The 16,510-nt window shown below is 47.1% G+C and overlaps 1 long non-coding RNA gene across 1 annotated transcript in view; it reads left to right on the forward strand.

The window, feature by feature from the left end:
* LOC146759603 (uncharacterized) overlaps nucleotides 1-16,510 on the forward strand; it is a 67,106-nt gene that overhangs the window by 4,864 nt on the left and 45,732 nt on the right. The window lies entirely within an intron of this gene.

Here is a 16,510-nt window from a genome sequence, read left to right on the forward strand (position 1 = left end):
TGCTGCTTTTCCCTTTCTCTGCTGATTTTCCCATTCACTGCTGCTTTTCCCTTTCACTGCTGCTTTTCCCTTTTAGTCCTGCTTTTCCTTTTCACTCGTGCTTTTCCTTTTTAGTCCTGCTTTTCCCACTCACTGCTGCTCTTCCCTTTCACTGCTGCACTTCCCTTTCACTGATGCACTTCCCTTTCACTACTGCTCTTCCCTTTCACTGCTGCTCTTCCCTTTCACTGCTGCTCTTCCCTTTCACTGCTGCTCTTCCCTTTCACTGCTGCTCTTCCCTTTCACTGCTGCTCTTCCCTTTCACTGCTGCTCTTCCCTTTCACTGCTGCTCTTCCCTTTCACTGCTGCACTTCCTTTTCACTGCTGCTCATCCCTTTCACTGCTGCTCTTCCATTTCACTGCTGCTCTTCCCTTTCACTGCTGCTCTTCCCTTTCACTGCTGCTCTTTCCTTTCACTGCTGCTCTTCCCTTTCACTGCTGCTCTTTCCTTTCACTGCTGCTCTTCCCTTTCACTGCTGCTCTTCCCTTTCACTGCTGCTCTTCCCTTTCACTGCTGCTCTTCCCTTTCACTGCTGCTCATCCCTTTCACTGCTGCTCATCCCTTTCACTGCTGCTCTTCCCCTTCACTGCTGCTCTTCCCTTTCACTGCTGCTCTTCCCTTTCACTGCTGCTCTTCCCTTTCACTGCTGCTCTTCCCTTTCACTGCTGCTCTTCCCTTTCACTGCTGCTCTTCCCTTCCTCTGCTGCATTTCACTTTCTCTGCTGATTTTCCCATTCACTGCTGCTTTTCCCTTTTAGTCTTGCTTTTCCCTTTCACTCGTGCTTTTCCTTTTTAGTCCTGCTTTTCCCATTCACTGCTGCTCTTCCCTTTCACTGCTGCTCTTCCCTTTCACTGCTGCTCTTCCCTTTCACTGCTGCTCTTCCCTTTCACTGCTGCTCTTCCCTTTCACTGCTGCTCTTCCCTTTCACTGCTGCTCTTCCCTTTCACTGCTGCTCTTCCCTTTCACTGCTGCTCTTCCCTTTCATTGCTGCTTTTCCCATTCACTGCTGCTCTTCCCATTCACTGCTGCTCTTTGCTTTCACTGCTGCTCTTTGCTTTCACTGCTACTCTTCCTTTCACTGCTGCTCTTCCCTTACACTGCTACTCTTCCTTTTCACTGCTGCTCTTCCCTGTTAGTCTTGTTTTTCCCTTTCCCTGCTTCTTTTCCCTTTCCCTGCTTCTTTTCCCTTTCACTGCTGCTTTTCCCTTTCACTGCTGCTTTTCCTTTTCACTGCTGCTTTTCCCTTTCACTGCAGCTTTTCCCTTTCACTGCAGCTTTTCCCTTTCACTGCTGATATTCCCTTTCACTGCTGCTTTTCCCTTTCACTGCTGCTCTTCCCTTTCACTGCTGCTATTCCCTTTCACTGCTGCATTTCCCTTTAACTGCTGATATTCCCTTTCACTGCTGCTCTTCCCTTTCACTGCTGATTTTCCCATTCACTGCTGCTTTTCCCTTTCACTGCTGCTTTTCCCTTTCACTGCTGCTTTTCCCTTTCACTGCTGCTTTTCCCTTTCTCTGCTGATTTTCCCATTCACTGCTGCTTTTCCCTTTCACTGCTGCTTTTCCCTTTTAGTCCTGCTTTTCCTTTTCACTCGTGATTTCCTTTTTAGTCCTGCTTTTCCCACTCACTGCTGCTCTTCCCTTTCACTGCTGCACTGCCCTTTCACTGATGCTCTTCCCTTTCACTGCTGCTCTTCCCTTTCACTGCTGCTCTTCCCTTTCACTGCTGCTCTTCCCTTTCACTGCTGCTCTTCCCTTTCACTGCTGCTCTTCCCTTTCACTGCTGCTCTTCCCTTTCACTGCTGCTCTTCCCTTTCACTGCTGCTCTTCCCTTTCACTGCTGCACTTCCTTTTCACTGCTGCTCATCCCTTTCACTGCTGCTCTTCCATTTCACTGCTGCTCTTCCCTTTCACTGCTGCTCTTCCCTTTCACTGCTGCTCTTCCCTTTCACTGCTGCTCTTCCCTTTCACTGCTGCTCTTCCCTTTCACTGCTGCTCTTCCCTTTCACTGCTGCTCATCCCTTTCACTGCTGCTCTTCCCTTTCACTGCTGCTCTTCCCTTTCACTGCTGCTCTTCCCATTCACTGCTGCTCTTCCCATTCACTGCTGCTCTTCCCATTCACTGCTGCTCTTCCCATTCACTGCTGCTCTTTGCTTTCACTGCTGCTCTTTGCTTTCACTGCTGCTCTTTGCTTTCACTGCTGCTCTTTGCTTTCACTGCTGCTCTTTGCTTTCACTGCTGCTCTTTGCTTTCACTGCTACTCTTCCCTTTCACTGCTGCTCTTCCCTTTCACTGCTACTCTTCCCTTTCACTGCTGCTTTTCCCTGTTAGTCTTGTTTTTCACTTTCCCTGCTTCTTTTCCCTTTCCCTGCTGCTTTTCCCTTTCACTGCTGCTTTTCCCTTTCACTGCTGCTTTTCCCTTTCACTGCTGCTTTTCCCTTTCACTGCTGCTTTTCCCTTTCACTGCTGCTGTTCCCTTTCACTTCAGCTTTTCCCTTTCACTTCAGCTTTTCCCTTTCACTGCTGCTTTTCCCTTTCACTGCTGCTTTTCCCTTTCACTGCTGCTTTTCCCTTTCACTGCTGCTTTTCCCTTTCACTTCTGCTTTTCCCTTTCACTGCTGCTTTTCCCTTTCAGTGCTGATATTCCCTTTCACTGCTGCTTTTCCCTTTCACTGCTGCTTTTCCGTGTTAGTCTTCTTTTTCCCTTTCACTGCTGCTTTTCATTTTCACTGCTGCTTTTCCCTTTTAGTATGGCTTTTCCCTTTCATTGCTGTTTTTTTCTTTCACTGCTGCTTTTCCCTTTCACTGCTGCTCTTCCCTTTCACTGCTGCTTTTCCCTTTCACTGCTGATATTCCCTTTCACTGCTGTTCTTCCCTTTCACTGCTGCTTTTCCCTTTCACTGCAGCTATTCCCTTTCACTGCTGCTTTTCCCTTTCACTGCTGCTTTTCATTTCCACTGCTGCTTTTCCCTTTTAGTCTTGCTTTTCCCATTCACTGCTGCTCTTCCATTTCACTGCTGCTCTTCCCTTTCACTGCTGCTCTTCCCTTTCACTGCTGCTCTTCCCTTTCACTGCTGCTCTTCCCTTTCACTGCTGCTCTTTGCTTTCACTGCTGTTCTTTGCTTTCACTGCTGCTCTTTGCTTTCACTGCTGCTCTTTGCTTTCACTGCTACTCTTCCCTTTCACTGCTGCTCTTCCCTTTCACTGCTACTCTTCCCTTTCACTGCTGCTTTTCCCTGTTAGTCTTGTTTTTCACTTTCCCTGCTTCTTTTCCCTTTCCCTGCTTCTTTTCCCTTTCCCTGCTGCTTTTCCCTTTCACTGCTGCTTTTCCCTTTCACTGCTGCTTTTCCCTTTCACTGCTGCTTTTCCCTTTCACTGCTGCTTTTCCCTTTCACTGCTGCTTTTCCCTTTCACTGCAGCTTTTCCCTTTCACTGCTGCTTTTCCCTTTCACTGCTGCTTTTCCCTTTCACTGCTGCTTTTCCCTTTCACTGCTGCTTTTCCCTTTCACTTCTGCTTTTCCCTTTCACTGCTGCTTTTCCCTTTCAGTGCTGATATTCCCTTTCACTGCTGCTTTTCCCTTTCACTGCTGCTTTTCCGTGTTAGTCTTCTTTTTCCCTTTCACTGCTGCTTTTCATTTTCACTGCTGCTTTTCCCTTTTAGTATGGCTTTTCCCTTTCATTGCTGTTTTTTTCTTTCACTGCTGCTTTTCCCTTTCACTGCTGCTCTTCCCTTTCACTGCTGCTTTTCCCTTTCACTGCTGATATTCCCTTTCACTGCTGTTCTTCCCTTTCACTGCTGCTTTTCCCTTTCACTGCAGCTATTCCCTTTCACTGCTGCTTTTCCCTTTCACTGCTGCTTTTCATTTCCACTGCTGCTTTTCCCTTTTAGTCTTGCTTTTCCCATTCACTGCTGCTCTTCCATTTCACTGCTGCTCTTCCCTTTCACTGCTGCTCTTCCCTTTCACTGCTGCTCTTCCCTTTCACTGGTGCTTTTCCCTTTCAATGCTACTCTTCCCTTTCCCTGCTGCTTTTCCCTTTCCCTGCTGCTTTTCCCTTTCCTTGCTGCTTTTCCCTTTCCCTGCTGCTTTTCCCTTTCCCTGCTGCTTTTCCCTTTCCCTGCTGCTTTTCCCTTTCCCTGCTGCTTTTCCCTTTCCCTGCTGCTTTTCCCTTTCACTGCAGCTTTTCCCTTTCACTGCAGCTTTTCCCTTTCACTGCAGCTTTTCCCTTTCACTGCTGCTTTTCCCTTTCACTGCTGCTTTTCCCTTTCACTGCTGCTTTTCCCTTTCACTGCTGCTTTTCCCTTTCACTGCTGCTTTTCCCTTTCACTGCTGCTTTTCCCTTTCACTGCTGCTTTTCCCTTTCACTGCTGTTATTCCCTTTCACTGCTGCTCTTCCCTTTCACTGCTGATTTTCCCATTCACTGCTGCTTTTCCCTTTCACTGCTGTTTTTCCCTTTTAGTCTTGCTTTTCCCGTTCACTCCGCTTTTCCCTTTCACTGCTGCTTTTCATTTCCACTGCTGCTTTTCCCATTCACTGCTGCTTTTCCCTTTCACTGCTGCTTTTCCCTTTCACTGCTGCTTTTCCCTTTCACTGCTGCTTTTCCCTTTCACTGCTGCTTTTCCCTTTCACTGCTGCTTTTCCCTTTTAGTCTTGCTTTTCTTTTTCAGTCTTGCTTTTCCCTTTCACTGCTGTTTTTCCCTTTCACTGCTGCTCTTCCCTTTCACTTCTGCACTTCCCTTTCTCTGCTGTTTTCCCTTTCTCTGCTGCTTTTCCCTTTCTCTGCTGCTTTTCCCTATAATTCTTGCTTTTCCCTTTCACTCGTGCATTTCCCTTTTAGTCTTGCTTTTCCCTTGTAGTCTTTCTTTTCCCTTTTAATCCTGCTTTTCCCCTTCACTGCTGCTCTTCCTTTTCACTGCTGCTCTTCCCATTCACTACTGCTCTTCCATTTGACTGCTGCTCTTCCCTTTCACTGCTGCTTTTCCATTTCATTGCTGCATTTCACTTTCACTGCTGCTTTTCCCTTTCACTGCTGCTTTTGCCTGTCACTGCTGCTTTTCCCTTTTAGTCTTGCTTTTCCCTTTCACTGCTGGTTTGACATTTTAGTCTTTCTTTTCCCTTTCACTGCTGTTTTTCCCTTTGAGTCTTGCTTTTCACTTTGAGTCTTGCTTTTCACTTTTAGTCTTGCTTTTCACTTTCACTGTTGCTTTTCCATTTTAGTCTTGATTTTCACTTTTAGTCCAGCTTTTCCCTTTCACTGCTGCATTTCCCTTTCACTGCTGCATTTCCCTTTCACTGCTGCATTTCCCTTTCACTGCTGCTTTTCCCTTTCACTGCTGCTTTTCCCTTTCACTGCTGCTTTTCCCTTTCACAGCTGCTTTTCCCTTTTAGTCTTCCTTTTCCCTTTCACTGCTGCTTTTCCCTTTTAGTTTTTCTTTTCCCTTTTAGTTTTTCTTTTCCCTTTTAGTCTTGCTTTTCCCTTTTAGTCTTTCTTTTCCCTTTCACTTCTGCTTTTCCCTTTCACTTCTGCTTTTCCCTTTCACTTCTGCTTTTCCCTTTCACTTCTGCTTTTCCCTTTCACTTCTGCTTTTCCCTTTCACTGCTGCTTTACCCTGTTAGTCTTGTTTTTCCCTTTCACTGCTGCTTTTCCCATTCATTGCTGCTTTTCCCTTTCACTGCTGCTTTTCCCTGTTAGTCTTGTTTTTCCCTTTCACTGCTGCTTTTCCCGTTCACTGCTGCTTTTCCCTTTCACTGCTGCTTTTCCCTTTCACTGCTGCTTTTCCCTTTCACTGCTGCTTTTCCCTTTCACTGCTGCTTTTCCCTTTCACTGCTGCTTTTCCCTTTCACTGCAGCTTTTCCCTTTCACTGCAGCTTTTCCCTTTCACTGCTGCTCTTCCCTTTCACTGCTGCTTTTCCCTTTCACTGCTGCTCTTCCCTTTCACTGCTGCTCTTCCCTTTCACTGCTGCTCTTCCCTTTCACTGCTGCTCTTCCCTTTCACTGCTGCTCTTCCCATTCACTGCTGCTCTTCCTTTTCACTGCTGCTCTTCCCATTCATTGCTGATTTTCCCATTCACTGCTGCTTTTCCCTTTCACTGCTGTTTTTCCCTTTTAGTCTTGCTTTTCCCGTTCACTCTGCTTTTCCCTTTCACTACTGCTTTTCATTTCCACTGCTGCTTTTCCCTTTTAGTCTTGCTTTTCCCTTTCACTGCTGCTCTTCCCTTTCACTGCTGCTCTTCCCTTTCACTGCTGCTCTTCCCTTTCACTGCTGCTCTTCCCTTTCACTGCTGCTCTTCCCTTTCACTGCTGCTCTTCCCTTTCACTGCTGCTCTTCCCTTTCACTGCTGCTCTTCCCTTTCACTGCTGCTCTTCCCTTTCACTGCTGCTCTTCCCTTTCACTGCTGCTCTTCCCTTTTAGTCTTGCTTTTCCCGTTCACTCTGCTTTTCCCTTTCACTACTGCTTTTCATTTCCACTGCTGCTTTTCCCTTTTAGTCTTGCTTTTCCCTTTCACTGCTGCTTTTCCCTTTCACTGCTGCTTTTCCCTTTCACTGCTGCTTTTCCCTTTCACTGCTGCTTTTCCCTTTCACTGCTGCTTTTCCCTTTCACTGCTGCTTTTCCCTTTCACTGCTGCTTTTCCCTTTCACTGCTGCTTTTCCCTTTCACTGCTCCTTTTCCCTTTCACTGCTGCTCTTCCCTTTCACTGCTGCTCTTCCCTTTCACTGCTGCTCTTCCCTTTCACTGCTGCTCTTCCCTTTCACTGCTGATATTCCCTTTCACTGCTGATATTCCCTTTCACTGCTGCTCTTCCCTTTCACTGCTGCTCCTCCCTTTTCACTGCTGCTCTTCCCTTTCACTGCTGCTCTTCCCTTTCACTGCTGCTCTTCCCTTTCACTGCTGCTCTTCCCTTTCACTGCTGCTCTTCCCTTTCACTGCTGCTCTTCCCTTTCACTGCTGCTCTTCCCTTTCACTGCTGCTCTTCCCTTTCACTGCTGCTCTTCCCTTTCACTGCTGCTTTTCCCTTTCACTGCAGCTTTTCCCTTTCACTGCAGCTTTTCCCTTTCACTGCTGCTCTTCCCTTTCACTGCTGCTCTTCCCTTTCACTGCTGCTATTCCCTTTCACTGCTGATATTCCCTTTCACTGCTGCTCTTCCCTTTCACTGCTGCTTTTCCCATTCACTGCTGCTTTTCCCTTTCACTGCTGTTTTTCCCTTTCACTGCTGCTTTTCCCTTTTAGTCTTGCTTTCACTGCTGCTCTTTCCTTTCACTGCTGCTTTTCCCTTTCACTGCTGCTTTTCCCTTTTAGTCCTGCTTTTCCTTTTCACTCGTGCTTTTCCTTTTTAGTCCTGCTTTTCCCACTCACTGCTGCTCTTCCCTTTCACTGCTGCACTTCCCTTTCACTGATGCACTTCCCTTTCACTACTGCTCTTCCCTTTCACTGCTGCTCTTCCCTTTCACTGCTGCTCTTCCCTTTCACTGCTGCTCTTCCCTTTCACTGCTGCTCTTCCCTTTCACTGCTGCTCTTCCCTTTCACTGCTGCTCTTCCCTTTCACTGCTGCTCTTCCCTTTCACTGCTGCTCTTCCCTTTCACTGCTGCACTTCCTTTTCACTGCTGCTCATCCCTTTCACTGCTGCTCTTCCATTTCACTGCTGCTCTTCCCTTTCACTGCTGCTCTTCCCTTTCACTGCTGCTCTTCCCTTTCACTGCTGCTCTTTCCTTTCACTGCTGCTCTTCCCTTTCACTGCTGCTCTTCCCTTTCACTGCTGCTCTTCCCTTTCACTGCTGCTCTTCCCTTTCACTGCTGCTCATCCCTTTCACTGCTGCTCATCCCTTTCACTGCTGCTCTTCCCTTTCACTGCTGCTCTTCCCTTTCACTGCTGCTCTTCCCTTTCACTGCTGCTCTTCCCTTTCACTGCTGCTCTTCCCTTTCACTGCTGCTCTTCCCTTTCACTGCTGCTCTTCCCTTCCTCTGCTGCATTTCACTTTCTCTGCTGATTTTCCCATTCACTGCTGCTTTTCCCTTTTAGTCTTGCTTTTCCCTTTCACTCGTGCTTTTCCTTTTTAGTCCTGCTTTTCCCATTCACTGCTGCTCTTCCCTTTCACTGCTGCTCTTCCCTTTCACTGCTGCTCTTCCCTTTCACTGCTGCTCTTCCCTTTCACTGCTGCTCTTCCCTTTCACTGCTGCTCTTCCCTTTCACTGCTGCTCTTCCCTTTCACTGCTGCTCTTCCCTTTCACTGCTGCTCTTCCCTTTCACTGCTGCTCTTCCCTTTCATTGCTGCTTTTCCCATTCACTGCTGCTCTTCCCATTCACTGCTGCTCTTTGCTTTCACTGCTGCTCTTTGCTTTCACTGCTACTCTTCCTTTCACTGCTGCTCTTCCCTTACACTGCTACTCTTCCTTTTCACTGCTGCTCTTCCCTGTTAGTCTTGTTTTTCCCTTTCCCTGCTTCTTTTCCCTTTCCCTGCTTCTTTTCCCTTTCACTGCTGCTTTTCCCTTTCACTGCTGCTTTTCCTTTTCACTGCTGCTTTTCCCTTTCACTGCAGCTTTTCCCTTTCACTGCAGCTTTTCCCTTTCACTGCTGATATTCCCTTTCACTGCTGCTTTTCCCTTTCACTGCTGCTCTTCCCTTTCACTGCTGCTATTCCCTTTCACTGCTGCATTTCCCTTTAACTGCTGATATTCCCTTTCACTGCTGCTCTTCCCTTTCACTGCTGATTTTCCCATTCACTGCTGCTTTTCCCTTTCACTGCTGTTTTTCCCTTTCACTGCTGCTTTTCCCTTTTAGTCTTGCTTTCACTGCTGCTCTTTCCTTTCACTGCTGCTTTTCCCTTTCACTGCTGCTTTTCCCTTTCACTGCTGCTTTTCCCTTTCTCTGCTGATTTTCCCATTCACTGCTGCTTTTCCCTTTCACTGCTGCTTTTCCCTTTTAGTCCTGCTTTTCCTTTTCACTCGTGATTTCCTTTTTAGTCCTGCTTTTCCCACTCACTGCTGCTCTTCCCTTTCACTGCTGCACTGCCCTTTCACTGATGCTCTTCCCTTTCACTGCTGCTCTTCCCTTTCACTGCTGCTCTTCCCTTTCACTGCTGCTCTTCCCTTTCACTGCTGCTCTTCCCTTTCACTGCTGCTCTTCCCTTTCACTGCTGCTCTTCCCTTTCACTGCTGCTCTTCCCTTTCACTGCTGCACTTCCTTTTCACTGCTGCTCATCCCTTTCACTGCTGCTCTTCCATTTCACTGCTGCTCTTCCCTTTCACTGCTGCTCTTCCCTTTCACTGCTGCTCTTCCCTTTCACTGCTGCTCTTCCCTTTCACTGCTGCTCTTCCCTTTCACTGCTGCTCTTCCCTTTCACTGCTGCTCATCCCTTTCACTGCTGCTCTTCCCTTTCACTGCTGCTCTTCCCTTTCACTGCTGCTCTTCCCATTCACTGCTGCTCTTCCCATTCACTGCTGCTCTTCCCATTCACTGCTGCTCTTCCCATTCACTGCTGCTCTTTGCTTTCACTGCTGCTCTTTGCTTTCACTGCTGCTCTTTGCTTTCACTGCTGCTCTTTGCTTTCACTGCTGCTCTTTGCTTTCACTGCTGCTCTTTGCTTTCACTGCTACTCTTCCCTTTCACTGCTGCTCTTCCCTTTCACTGCTACTCTTCCCTTTCACTGCTGCTTTTCCCTGTTAGTCTTGTTTTTCACTTTCCCTGCTTCTTTTCCCTTTCCCTGCTGCTTTTCCCTTTCACTGCTGCTTTTCCCTTTCACTGCTGCTTTTCCCTTTCACTGCTGCTTTTCCCTTTCACTGCTGCTTTTCCCTTTCACTGCTGCTGTTCCCTTTCACTTCAGCTTTTCCCTTTCACTTCAGCTTTTCCCTTTCACTGCTGCTTTTCCCTTTCACTGCTGCTTTTCCCTTTCACTGCTGCTTTTCCCTTTCACTTCTGCTTTTCCCTTTCACTGCTGCTTTTCCCTTTCAGTGCTGATATTCCCTTTCACTGCTGCTTTTCCCTTTCACTGCTGCTTTTCCGTGTTAGTCTTCTTTTTCCCTTTCACTGCTGCTTTTCATTTTCACTGCTGCTTTTCCCTTTTAGTATGGCTTTTCCCTTTCATTGCTGTTTTTTTCTTTCACTGCTGCTTTTCCCTTTCACTGCTGCTCTTCCCTTTCACTGCTGCTTTTCCCTTTCACTGCTGATATTCCCTTTCACTGCTGTTCTTCCCTTTCACTGCTGCTTTTCCCTTTCACTGCAGCTATTCCCTTTCACTGCTGCTTTTCCCTTTCACTGCTGCTTTTCATTTCCACTGCTGCTTTTCCCTTTTAGTCTTGCTTTTCCCATTCACTGCTGCTCTTCCATTTCACTGCTGCTCTTCCCTTTCACTGCTGCTCTTCCCTTTCACTGCTGCTCTTCCCTTTCACTGCTGCTCTTCCCTTTCACTGCTGCTCTTCCCTTTCACTGCTGCTCTTTGCTTTCACTGCTGTTCTTTGCTTTCACTGCTGCTCTTTGCTTTCACTGCTGCTCTTTGCTTTCACTGCTACTCTTCCCTTTCACTGCTGCTCTTCCCTTTCACTGCTACTCTTCCCTTTCACTGCTGCTTTTCCCTGTTAGTCTTGTTTTTCACTTTCCCTGCTTCTTTTCCCTTTCCCTGCTTCTTTTCCCTTTCCCTGCTGCTTTTCCCTTTCACTGCTGCTTTTCCCTTTCACTGCTGCTTTTCCCTTTCACTGCTGCTTTTCCCTTTCACTGCTGCTTTTCCCTTTCACTGCTGCTTTTCCCTTTCACTGCAGCTTTTCCCTTTCACTGCTGCTTTTCCCTTTCACTGCTGCTTTTCCCTTTCACTGCTGCTTTTCCCTTTCACTGCTGCTTTTCCCTTTCACTTCTGCTTTTCCCTTTCACTGCTGCTTTTCCCTTTCAGTGCTGATATTCCCTTTCACTGCTGCTTTTCCCTTTCACTGCTGCTTTTCCGTGTTAGTCTTCTTTTTCCCTTTCACTGCTGCTTTTCATTTTCACTGCTGCTTTTCCCTTTTAGTATGGCTTTTCCCTTTCATTGCTGTTTTTTTCTTTCACTGCTGCTTTTCCCTTTCACTGCTGCTCTTCCCTTTCACTGCTGCTTTTCCCTTTCACTGCTGATATTCCCTTTCACTGCTGTTCTTCCCTTTCACTGCTGCTTTTCCCTTTCACTGCAGCTATTCCCTTTCACTGCTGCTTTTCCCTTTCACTGCTGCTTTTCATTTCCACTGCTGCTTTTCCCTTTTAGTCTTGCTTTTCCCATTCACTGCTGCTCTTCCATTTCACTGCTGCTCTTCCCTTTCACTGCTGCTCTTCCCTTTCACTGCTGCTCTTCCCTTTCACTGGTGCTTTTCCCTTTCAATGCTACTCTTCCCTTTCCCTGCTGCTTTTCCCTTTCCCTGCTGCTTTTCCCTTTCCTTGCTGCTTTTCCCTTTCCCTGCTGCTTTTCCCTTTCCCTGCTGCTTTTCCCTTTCCCTGCTGCTTTTCCCTTTCCCTGCTGCTTTTCCCTTTCCCTGCTGCTTTTCCCTTTCACTGCAGCTTTTCCCTTTCACTGCAGCTTTTCCCTTTCACTGCAGCTTTTCCCTTTCACTGCTGCTTTTCCCTTTCACTGCTGCTTTTCCCTTTCACTGCTGCTTTTCCCTTTCACTGCTGCTTTTCCCTTTCACTGCTGCTTTTCCCTTTCACTGCTGCTTTTCCCTTTCACTGCTGCTTTTCCCTTTCACTGCTGTTATTCCCTTTCACTGCTGCTCTTCCCTTTCACTGCTGATTTTCCCATTCACTGCTGCTTTTCCCTTTCACTGCTGTTTTTCCCTTTTAGTCTTGCTTTTCCCGTTCACTCCGCTTTTCCCTTTCACTGCTGCTTTTCATTTCCACTGCTGCTTTTCCCATTCACTGCTGCTTTTCCCTTTCACTGCTGCTTTTCCCTTTCACTGCTGCTTTTCCCTTTCACTGCTGCTTTTCCCTTTCACTGCTGCTTTTCCCTTTCACTGCTGCTTTTCCCTTTTAGTCTTGCTTTTCTTTTTCAGTCTTGCTTTTCCCTTTCACTGCTGTTTTTCCCTTTCACTGCTGCTCTTCCCTTTCACTTCTGCACTTCCCTTTCTCTGCTGTTTTCCCTTTCTCTGCTGCTTTTCCCTTTCTCTGCTGCTTTTCCCTATAATTCTTGCTTTTCCCTTTCACTCGTGCATTTCCCTTTTAGTCTTGCTTTTCCCTTGTAGTCTTTCTTTTCCCTTTTAATCCTGCTTTTCCCCTTCACTGCTGCTCTTCCTTTTCACTGCTGCTCTTCCCATTCACTACTGCTCTTCCATTTGACTGCTGCTCTTCCCTTTCACTGCTGCTTTTCCATTTCATTGCTGCATTTCACTTTCACTGCTGCTTTTCCCTTTCACTGCTGCTTTTGCCTGTCACTGCTGCTTTTCCCTTTTAGTCTTGCTTTTCCCTTTCACTGCTGGTTTGACATTTTAGTCTTGCTTTTCCCTTTCACTGCTGTTTTTCCCTTTGAGTCTTGCTTTTCACTTTGAGTCTTGCTTTTCACTTTTAGTCTTGCTTTTCACTTTCACTGTTGCTTTTCCATTTTAGTCTTGATTTTCACTTTTAGTCCAGCTTTTCCCTTTCACTGCTGCATTTCCCTTTCACTGCTGCATTTCCCTTTCACTGCTGCATTTCCCTTTCACTGCTGCTTTTCCCTTTCACTGCTGCTTTTCCCTTTCACTGCTGCTTTTCCCTTTCACAGCTGCTTTTCCCTTTTAGTCTTCCTTTTCCCTTTCACTGCTGCTTTTCCCTTTTAGTTTTTCTTTTCCCTTTTAGTTTTTCTTTTCCCTTTTAGTCTTGCTTTTCCCTTTTAGTCTTTCTTTTCCCTTTCACTTCTGCTTTTCCCTTTCACTTCTGCTTTTCCCTTTCACTTCTGCTTTTCCCTTTCACTTCTGCTTTTCCCTTTCACTTCTGCTTTTCCCTTTCACTGCTGCTTTACCCTGTTAGTCTTGTTTTTCCCTTTCACTGCTGCTTTTCCCATTCATTGCTGCTTTTCCCTTTCACTGCTGCTTTTCCCTGTTAGTCTTGTTTTTCCCTTTCACTGCTGCTTTTCCCGTTCACTGCTGCTTTTCCCTTTCACTGCTGCTTTTCCCTTTCACTGCTGCTTTTCCCTTTCACTGCTGCTTTTCCCTTTCACTGCTGCTTTTCCCTTTCACTGCAGCTTTTCCCTTTCACTGCAGCTTTTCCCTTTCACTGCTGCTCTTCCCTTTCACTGCTGCTTTTCCCTTTCACTGCTGCTCTTCCCTTTCACTGCTGCTCTTCCCTTTCACTGCTGCTCTTCCCTTTCACTGCTGCTCTTCCCTTTCACTGCTGCTCTTCCCATTCACTGCTGCTCTTCCTTTTCACTGCTGCTCTTCCCATTCATTGCTGATTTTCCCATTCACTGCTGCTTTTCCCTTTCACTGCTGTTTTTCCCTTTTAGTCTTGCTTTTCCCGTTCACTCTGCTTTTCCCTTTCACTACTGCTTTTCATTTCCACTGCTGCTTTTCCCTTTTAGTCTTGCTTTTCCCATTCACTGCTGCTTTTCCCTTTCACTGCTGCTTTTCCCTTTCACTGCTGCTTTTCCCTTTCACTGATGCTCTTCCCTTTCACTGATGCTTTTCCCTTTCACTGCAGCTTTTCCCTTTCACTGCTGCTCTTCCCTTTCACTGCTGATCTTCCCTTTCACTGCTGCTCTTCCCTTTCACTGCTGCTCTTCCCTTTCACTGCTGCTCTTCCCTTTCACTGCTGCTCTTCCCTTTCACTGCTGCTCTTCCCTTTCACTGCTGCTCTTCCCTTTCACTGCTGCTCTTCCCTTTTAGTCTTGCTTTTCCCGTTCACTCTGCTTTTCCCTTTCACTACTGCTTTTCATTTCCACTGCTGCTTTTCCCTTTTAGTCTTGCTTTTCCCTTTCACTGCTGCTTTTCCCTTTCACTGCTGCTTTTCCCTTTCACTGCTGCTTTTCCCTTTCACTGCTGCTTTTCCCTTTCACTGCTGCTTTTCCCTTTCACTGCTGCTTTTCCCTTTCACTGCTGCTTTTCCCTTTCACTGCTCCTTTTCCCTTTCACTGCTGCTCTTCCCTTTCACTGCTGCTCTTCCCTTTCACTGCTGCTCTTCCCTTTCACTGCTGCTCTTCCCTTTCACTGCTGCTCTTCCCTTTCACTGCTGCTCTTCCCTTTCACTGCTGCTCTTCCCTTTCACTGCTGCTCTTCCCTTTCACTGCTGCTCTTCCCTTTCACTGCTGCTCTTCCCTTCCTCTGCTGCATTTCACTTTCTCTGCTGATTTTCCCATTCACTGCTGCTTTTCCCTTTTAGTCTTGCTTTTCCCTTTCACTCGTGCTTTTCCTTTTTAGTCCTGCTTTTCCCATTCACTGCTGCTCTTCCCTTTCACTGCTGCTCTTCCCTTTCACTGCTGCTCTTCCCTTTCACTGCTGCTCTTCCCTTTCACTGCTGCTCGTCCCTTTCACTGCTGCTCTTCCCTTTCATTGCTGCTTTTCCCTTTCACTGCTGCTCTTCCCATTCACTGCTGCTCTTCCCTTTCACTGCTGCTCTTCCCTTTCACTGCTGCTCTTTGCTTTCACTGCTACTCTTCCTTTCACTGCTGCTCTTCCCTTACACAGCTACTCTTCCTTTTCACTGCTGCTCTTCCCTGTTAGTCTTGTTTTTCCCTTTCCCTGCTTCTTTTCCCTTTCCCTGCTTCTTTTCCCTTTCACTGCTGCTTTTCCCTTTCACTGCTGCTTTTCCCTTTCACTGCTGCTTTTCCCTTTCACTGCTGCTTTTCCCTTTCACTGCAGCTTTTCCCTTTCACTGCAGCTTTTCCCTTTCACTGCAGCTTTTCCCTTTCACAGCTGATATTCCCTTTCACTGCTGCTTTTCCCTTTCACTGCTGCTCTTCCCTTTCACTGCTGCTATTCCCTTTCACTGCTGCATTTCCCTTTAACTGCTGATATTCCCTTTCACTGCTGCTCTTCCCTTTCACTGCTGATTTTCCCATTCACTGCTGCTTTTCCCTTTCACTGCTGTTTTTCCCTTTCACTGCTGCTTTTCCCTTTTAGTCTTGCTTTCACTGCTGCTCTTTCCTTTCACTGCTGCTTTTCCCTTTCACTGCTGCTTTTCCCTTTCTGTGCTGAGTTTCCCATTCACTGCTGCTTTTCCCTTTCACTGCTGTTTTTCCCTTTTAGTCCTGCTTTTCCTTTTCACTCGTGCTTTTTCTTTTTAGTCCTGCTTTTCCCACTCACTGCTGCTCTTCCCTTTCACTGCTGCACTTCCCTTTCACTGATGCTCTTCCCTTTCACTGCTGCTCTTCCCTTTCACTGCTGCTCTTCCCTTTCACTGCTTCTCTTCCCTTTCACTGCTGCTCTTCCCTTTCACTGCTGCTCTTCCCTTTCACTGCTGCTCTTCCCTTTCACTGCTGCTCTTCCCTTTCACTGCTGCTCTTCCCTTTCACTGCTGCTCTTCCCTTTCACTGCTGCTCTTCCCTTTCACTGCTGCTCTTCCCTTTCACTGCTGCTCTTCCCTTTCACTGCTGCTCTTCCCTTTCACTGCTGCTCTTCCCTTTCACTGCTGCTCTTCCCTTTCACTGCTGCTCTTCCCTTTCACTGCTGCTCTTCCCTTTCACTGCTGCTCTTCCCTTTCACTGCTGCTCTTCCCTTCCTCTGCTGCATTTCACTTTCTCTGCTGATTTTCCCATTCACTGCTGCTTTTCCCTTTTAGTCTTGCTTTTCCCTTTCACTCGTGCTTTTCCTTTTTAGTCCTGCTTTTCCCATTCACTGCTGCTCTTCCCTTTCACTGCTGCTCTTCCCTTTCACTGCTGCTCTTCCCTTTCACTGCTGCTCTTCCCTTTCACTGCTGCTCTTCCCTTTCACTGCTGCTCTTCCCTTTCACTGCTGCTCTTCCCTTTCACCTCTGCTCTTCCCTTTCACTGCTGCTCTTCCCTTTCACTGCTGCTCTTCCCTTTCACTGCTGCTCGTCCCTTTCACTGCTGCTCTTCCCTTTCATTGCTGCTTTTCCCTTTCACTGCTGCTCTTCCCATTCACTGCTGCTCTTCCCTTTCACTGCTGCTCTTTGCTTTCACTGCTACTCTTCCTTTCACTGCTGCTCTTCCCTTACACTGCTACTCTTCCTTTTCACTGCTGCTCTTCCCTGTTAGTCTTGTTTTTCCCTTTCCCTGCTTCTTTTCCCTTTCCCTGCTTCTTTTCCCTTTCCCTGCTTCTTTTCCCTTTCACTGCTGCTTTTCCCTTTCACTGCTGCTTTTCCCTTTCACTGCTGCTTTTCCCTTTCACTGCTGCTTTTCCCTTTCACTGCTGCTTTTCCCTTTCACTGCAGCTTTTCCCTTTCACTGCTGATATTCCCTTTCACTGCTGCTTTTCCCTTTCACTGCTGCTCTTCCCTTTCACTGCTGCTATTCCCTTTCACTGCTGCATTTCCCTTTAACTGCTGATATTCCCTTTCACTGCTGCTCTTCCCTTTCACTGCTGATTTTCCCA

The sequence above is a fragment of the Coturnix japonica genome, chromosome 10 (assembly GCF_054131305.1).
Source record: "Coturnix japonica strain WE chromosome 10, WE-NBRP24, whole genome shotgun sequence".
Lineage (NCBI taxonomy): Eukaryota > Metazoa > Chordata > Aves > Galliformes > Phasianidae > Coturnix > Coturnix japonica.